Here is a 6,856-nt window from a genome sequence, read left to right as displayed (position 1 = left end):
CCTGCCTGGGACTACACCTCCTGGCCACCTCCCTTGGCTCGCTCTCCCTGAACTCTTGGCTGTGCCTAAAATTGCTGTGTGAGTAGGCCTCACCTTCCTGTCCTCAAACCTGACAGCGGGAGCACTTAGCCCACAGGCTCTTTGGCACGTGCTAGCCAGGCTGCCAGCCAAGTCCCCGACCGGCTGGACCCAGCGCCGGCCCGCAGGTGCCCGCGTACCGCCTGCCCCGGCGCGAGTCACCAGGCTCGAGAAGGCCAGGGCCAGCCTGTCCCCACAGCCCCGCACCTCGACCGCGGCCTGAGCGCACACAAGTCGAGGCAGTGGGTGAGGCAAAAAGAAGGGGTGGGAAGGAAGCGCATCCCGCCCCCGCCCCCTGCCCCCCTTCCCCCCCCCCCCCGCCCGGCGCCCCTGGAAGAGCCCGCGGATCGGATCGGACCGGACCGCTGGCTGGCGGACGGGATGCGGACGGCTGTCACAGAATATTCTAACACTCTCAGTCGCCCTCTCCCGGGGGACGGAGCGCTGGAGCTGCAGGGGAGGGGGAGGAGGGCACCTCCAGGAATCCCGCCAGGGCATCAACACGCTTGACGAGGGCAGAGTTGTGGCCACACTTTCTACATTCAGTGAATAATTAAGGAGTTGATTATCAATTAGCTAATTAAATCATCCGCTTTACTTTCATCTTCCCGCTTTCCCCCTGTTTTTCCTTCCTTACTTTTTTTCTTTTCCTCTTTCCCTTTCTTCTTCTTTTTTTTTTTTTTTTTTCTTTTTTGGTTAATCACTGTGGCCGCGGTAATGAGCCGCCGCGGGTTGCCAAGCAACCGGCTCCCAGTTAAACAGTCCCAGCTGCCTCCCGTCCGCGCCCCGGCGCCCGCGGGGGGCGGGGACCCCCTGCAGCCCTTTCTGTGCGCGGCCGCCTGACACCCACTGCGGAAACCCCGGACGCGGTGCAGGGGAGGGGAGGGCCCGGGGTCCGGCCCATGCGCCCCCACTGCCCCCTCTGCCCCTCGTGTCCCAGCCCCGGGCACCTTCCCGGGCGCCCAGGCCCCTCGCGGCCTCCGCCCACCACGGCGCCGCGGGGCCTCAGTTTCCCCGCTGCGCGGCTGTGGTCACGCGGCCCGGGAGGACCTGCTGCAGGGGCTCAGGCGGCCGCGACGCGGGCAGGGGAGGGGGCGGTCCTCTGCGAGGCCTGCGCGCCCTCCGCGGGGGACGGGAACGGGGCTCCCTCCCGGGAGCCGGGCGGGAGGGGCCCGGCCTGAGCCGCCCCTCCCGGGCCCGCGAAGCAGGGGTGCGCGCCCTCCGTGGGGCCGCCCTGGCCACCGCCGCCTCGGGGTCCCGGGCGGGCCCGGACCCGTTCCAAGGGCGCCCCAGGGACGGCGGCCCGAGCCCCCTAAGGTGCGCACCCGCGCGTCCCCCACCCAATTCCTGCGGGGTCGCTGCCAGGGGTCCCACTGCCCTCCCGGTTCCGTCCCTCTCCTGGCTCGGTCGCGCGCTGTCCGCCCTCCCTCCCCCCCCCCCAGCTCTGGGTGTGTGTGTGTGTGTGTGTGTGTGTGTGTGTGTGTGTGTGTGTCTGTGTGTGTGTGTGTCTGTGTGTGCGTGCGCGCGCGCGTCTAATTCTCCGGAGTTACGCCTTTGTTGCCAATTGTTTCTATGCCCCGAGGCCACGCTGTAAATGAGATGTTACATCTGCACCGAGCTAAGTAAACACTTTATAAATGAATAAATAAGTGAATAAGTAACGAAATAGTCATCTCGAGGACCCGACTAGCTGCCAGGGCTCCGGCCGGCCAGTCTGCGACCATCCTGCGCCCGGGGCGGCGTGGGAGGCAGCGCGCGGGCAGCAGGCAGCCGGGACGTGTCCTTCCGGCCCGCCGCGCCCGACCCCTGGCCCAGCTGCCCCCCTGTCAAGTGTCCCTCCCTTTCCCTATCTCCCAAAATTTCCTCCAGGCTCTGTGGCATTTTGTCCCCAGATGTCGTTTGGGATTCATCGCTTTCACCCACCGGTTTTCAAACAAAAACGGATTGTTGGAGCAGCTCTGGACCCTGGGTTTGCCACCAAACGTGCCCTGTCGGGGATGGCGGGGCTCTGGATGGACGGTCACGGCCCCAGCGAAGGCCCCGCGCACTTTCTGCGCCCACGGTCGGGTCCCTGCGGCTCGGCCCCAGGATCGGGCTAGTGTGCCGCTGGCGGCCGCAAGGAGTAAAACCCAGCCGGGGAGGAGGCAGCCAGAGCCCCCCACCTCCCAACCTTGCCCCGGCACGGCGCCGGAGGAACCGGGCAGGCCTCCACGGTAGAGCCGCCGAATCTCAACTCTGAGAGAGGCTGAACTTCGCAATTATCACGGATAACAAGAACAAATGAAAAAGCACTCATTGAGTAACTGATATCAATTATGAAGCCGGGCTTTAGAGTCTGGAATAAATGATAGGGGAATCGGCCTGAGAGAGAAGCAGAGCAGACTGTTATTATTTACGCCAGATTAAGGAAAGTATCCAATTTGCTGGCCATCTCCCTCCCCGTGGGAATTGGCATCAATTTTATTATTGTTCCTCCAATTTTAATATTCTCTAAATGAATTACTATTGAGCGAGGTAGTTAGTCAATAGTTTAATACAATTAATTATCTTTAAATCGCTTTATCTTTTTTTTTTTTTGAGAGAGAGAGAGAGAGAAAGAGAGAGAGAGAGAGAGTCTTAACCCCAGTGAGCAAGTTGTTTATAGGAAACTCAGGAGACTGGGTTTTGCACAGCGGGGCCCAGGACTCTGGGTGGGGACCCTGGGGAGGGGCTTTCCTGGTCCAGAAGCAGGGCAGTTGTGGATCCCGAGTCCACAAACATGCCAGGGGTGGGCCGTCCCGGGGAACCCTCCTCCATGGTTGAACCCGGTGCCTGCAGAGGCCAGGCAGGTCCCCCAGTTTGTGGGGCACATGGGCCGTGGCCCTGGTGCCTCTGTGTTTTGTTTCACTTGTTTGTTTTCAGTTTAAGTAGATGGGGGGGGGGGGGGGAGATGAAATTCACAGGCCACTAAGCTAGCTTTCTTTTCTGGACCCTCTTCAGCCCTACCCTGGTGAGGTCCAGTGACAGAACAGCCAGGCTGGCCCATCCGTCCTCACTCCTGCCTTCTTCTCTGAGGGACTGGGAGAGTGGCCTTGGGCAAAGGTCTTAGAAGAGAGGACGTGATGGGAGTGTGGGCGCTGATGTTATTTGCCTGTCTTACGCCCCCTTAGCTTCTTTCTTACTTATGCGGTGGGGGGAGGCCTCACCTCTCTCCACGCACACCCTGACAGACTTCCCTCTGGACTCACTTTGGGCCCTCAGCCCTCACTGCTGGTAGCTCCTCGCCCCTGGGAAGGCAGCTCCAGCCTCCCGCCGCCGCTATGGGGTGGATGTGCTGGTGGGGCCGCCTAGGGTGGGGCCAGGCCCAAGCAGCTAGAAGGCCCTCTCCTGGCCCCCAGCTGCCTGTTCTGGTCGGCTGCACTGGTTGGAAGCAAGAGGAGGCAGCCATCTCCACTCAAACTGAGGGCTGAAATTTTGCCAGAAAAGCCCTCTTTTCCGGCGCCTCTCCCAGCCTTGACCACAAACACCGGGGAACAAAGTTGTCTGCTGTGAGGTCTGGCCAAGACTTGGGAACACTTACTAACACGGGGGAGGAACTTTTTTCTAGCGGGCCAGAGGAACTTCTCCATGACATCAGGATACCAAACAGGAGTGGTGGGGGGACACGTGGGGGATCAGCAGAGACGTCCGGCAGGTAAGTCACAGATCACAGACAGCCTAGGCCAGGCTCAGAGCCCTGCAAGTAATAAAGAATGCAGGAGCAGGCTAGTACAAAGTGTCTGACCCCATCTAAGACACGCTTGCCGGGTATGAGCGGGCGAACCCCGACACCAACGAGGCCCTCTGGGGCGCCAAGACAATCCCTGAGAATCTTCCTCTTCCTCCCACTGATCGGCCCCCAAAAGAAACGCTGGAGCTTCTCACCGATCAGTGAACGTTTAATTCCCCCGAAACAGCACTGAGGACAGGACCTGGTATTTCATAGTGTTTTAGAAGTAATATTCCGTTTGTCGGTGCCGTGAAATAGGGCACCAGGAACGCTACAAGAAATAAAAAGAGTAATTTCTCAGTGGAGAAGGTGCCTGTTTCCAATTCAGAGCCCGGATGGCTGGGACCTGGATCCAGGGTGCTCCAGTCCGACCAGGGGTGGCTCACTGGCCAGGAGGCTCAGCCCCTCCCACCTCGCACATCTGGAATTGGCATCAGGGGCGCTGGGGTCTCAGGAAGTTCTCACACTTCACGACTCATTAAACTCGGAGCTTGGATTCCTCGGGAAAGGGGATGAAGGTACAGGAGTTATGCTGGGGGGTGGGGGTAAGGAAGGGTGCTCCCTGCACAGCTCCTCTGGCAGCTGTGGCCCGGAAGGAGGGGCGGGATGTGATCTCAGGGGAGCCCCCACCCCAGGGCTCGGGATCAGGGCAGGCCTTGACTGGGGTTGGGGGCGGCCCAGCGTGACTCTCAGAGGGAGCAATCACCTCCCAGTTCAGGGAAGCTCCCTGTCCCTTCAGGAGGAAGGGTGGGCCCTCGGTGGAGTGGACAGTGGGTAGATGGGGGCCCCCTCTCAGGCAAGCACTCAGGCCTCCAGGAATCATTGCGCTTGGACCAACGAAATGCAGGGGAAAGTGCCCACCCCGCCAACCCGTTAGTTAGGCCTGGAGGGTCTGCTGGGGCTGCTGTGCTAGGCCAGTCCCTCTGGTGAGGTCTTCCGGCGGGTGTGTGTGGGGGGGGGGGGGGAGGCTTGAAGCCTCTCCTTCTCACACTTCCATTTGCTGGTTACGGATACTGCCTTAATGTCTGAAGGGGATAATACTTGGGAGCTTAAAATTACAATTGCTTCTACTTAAATTTATTTGATGGCCGGAGCGCTCCCGTTATACACTCATATATGGGTTTTCAATATCTTAAATGTTTAAAAAGGTTTTATTCTGTACTTACACTGAGTGAAATTAAAAAGAAACAGTAAAATGTTTGAAAATGAAGTGCATTATGTTTAATAAATTTAAAATGAACAAAGACTGCTATATTGCCAGCAATATCATTCCCTGCCCAGGGGCATTAATAAAGACTGGAGGTTTGGAAAAACAATATTTTCTATTAAAATTCTGCGCTGTGTTTCAATATTAAAAGGATATGTGATGAATTTCCAGTGTTACCCAGACGGGGTCAGAGATTAATTTCATTTCTTTCTGGTCAGCATTCTGTCGATAATTAATCAAAAGCAGAGTTCCTTAATGAAACACTTTTCATAAGGTGATAATTAGCAGGAAAGAGGCGGCCCGCAGACAGTCCCGCGAGCTGTCTAATAACCGGCAAGGCGCGGGCTGGGTCCTGGGGGCCGGGGGCGGGGGGCCGCGGGGACGTCGGTTCCCCAGCGAAGGGGCTGCGCAGCAGTGAACCGAGTCCCCACCCGGCCCAGCCCCGAGCTCAGGCCGCGCTGCAGACCCTCGCAGGCCACAAGAGGAGCCAGAGAAGCGAGGGGGCGGCGAGGACCTGGCCCGGCCAACCCCACCCCGGCCCAGAGAGGCCTCTGGGACGCCTCGTGACCTTAGCCAAGTCCCTGCCCTTCTCAGGGCCTCGGCGCTCCCTCCTACGGCAGTAGCAGCTCAAATCAGAGTCTCTCTGGCCTGGGGACTGGCCTTTGTCGTGGCCCTCCACCCTCCCCGCAAAACCGGCAGAAGGACCCGCGGGAGTCCACAGGCCTCCAGGAGACTCCTGCTCACCCGTCGGATCCTCTTTGCCCGCTACCAACGCCAAGCCGAGCCGGGTCCGCGGCGGAGAAGCCTGGGAGGCCGAAGGGAGGGAGTTGGGGGGGGGGGGGCGGGGGTGGGGGCGCGCGACCCCGCCAGGGAGGGGGGGGGGGGGGGGGGGGGGGTTAGAGGCGTCCTCAGACAGAGGGGGATTATTAGTGCATTCTAAAATTACTAAAAATAAATGGAAAACAATTAAGGGGTTCAAGAGTAAATAAAGTTAATGAAACAAAATTAGCAGCAATTAGCGGCGGCGCCCGCGCGCCCGCGCTCGCTCCCCGCTCCCCGCGGCCCTGCGCGTGGTGTGGAGCCCCGGGGCTCCGGGGCAGCGAACAAAGGCCTCCCGCCGGCCCTGCGTAGCGCGGCCCTCGGGGTCACTCCCCCCCGCGCGTCCGCCAGAGCCGGCGGGCTTAAGCAGCGGCTGCCCGGGCCCGGGCCCGGGCCCCCCCCCCCGCCCCCCGCCCCCCGCACCCCAGGTGCGCCCTAATCCCGGGCGGAGCGGCAGGTGCCGGGTCCACGGCCGGTCTGGCCTTCCCGGCGCTGTTCGGGGAACGCTGCAAACTTTCCGATAACGCGGAGAGGCGGGGGTTCTGTGCAGATGAGATTATCGATAGTTATTGAAAGTCCCCAAATAGGATTTACAAAGCAGGCTCCTGCGCCTTTAATAGAATTCTAGATAATCTTTTATCACAACAAGACACCCATAGAATTATTTAAACAGATTGGACGGCTGCAGCAGCAAATTTCAATTATTCTAATGCTTTAATAAATGTGGTGCGTGTGTATTAAATTCAAGCTTCTTAATCCAAATTTTACGATTTAACTGCTCTGATTTTTCATTACTGCAACACCCACACGCGGCAGTGGCCCGCTCCCTTCCTGGGGAGGGCGATCCGGGCTCAGAAAAGCCGAGGAGGGGGAGCGCAGAGTGCGAGGCGGCCGGAGAGACGGGAGCCAGAGGGTGGTGAGGGACACCAGGCACAGGGACACCTCGGGGAAGGCGAGGCCAACGCCTGGGGCAGCTGGGGCGGACGCAGAGAGGAGGGGCCTGG

General features: G+C 59.8%; 1 long non-coding RNA gene across 1 annotated transcript in view; it reads right to left on the bottom strand.

Moving 5' to 3' along the window:
* Positions 1-2,659: 2,659 nt before the first annotated feature.
* LOC121017481 (uncharacterized) overlaps positions 2,660-6,856 on the bottom strand; it is a 78,286-nt gene continuing 74,089 nt past the window's right edge. Inside the window, exons 3-4 of the long non-coding RNA XR_005784773.1 lie at positions 3,982-4,097; positions 2,660-3,793 (exon numbers count right to left, since the gene is read on the bottom strand). This is a non-coding gene — a long non-coding RNA (uncharacterized LOC121017481). The remainder of the gene's footprint in view (positions 3,794-3,981; positions 4,098-6,856) is intronic.

The sequence above is a fragment of the Herpailurus yagouaroundi genome, unplaced genomic scaffold, assembly GCF_014898765.1.
Source record: "Herpailurus yagouaroundi ecotype Mexico unplaced genomic scaffold, PumYag 216, whole genome shotgun sequence".
Taxonomy (NCBI): domain Eukaryota; kingdom Metazoa; phylum Chordata; class Mammalia; order Carnivora; family Felidae; genus Herpailurus; species Herpailurus yagouaroundi.
This window is presented reverse-complemented; position numbering and strand designations above follow the sequence as displayed.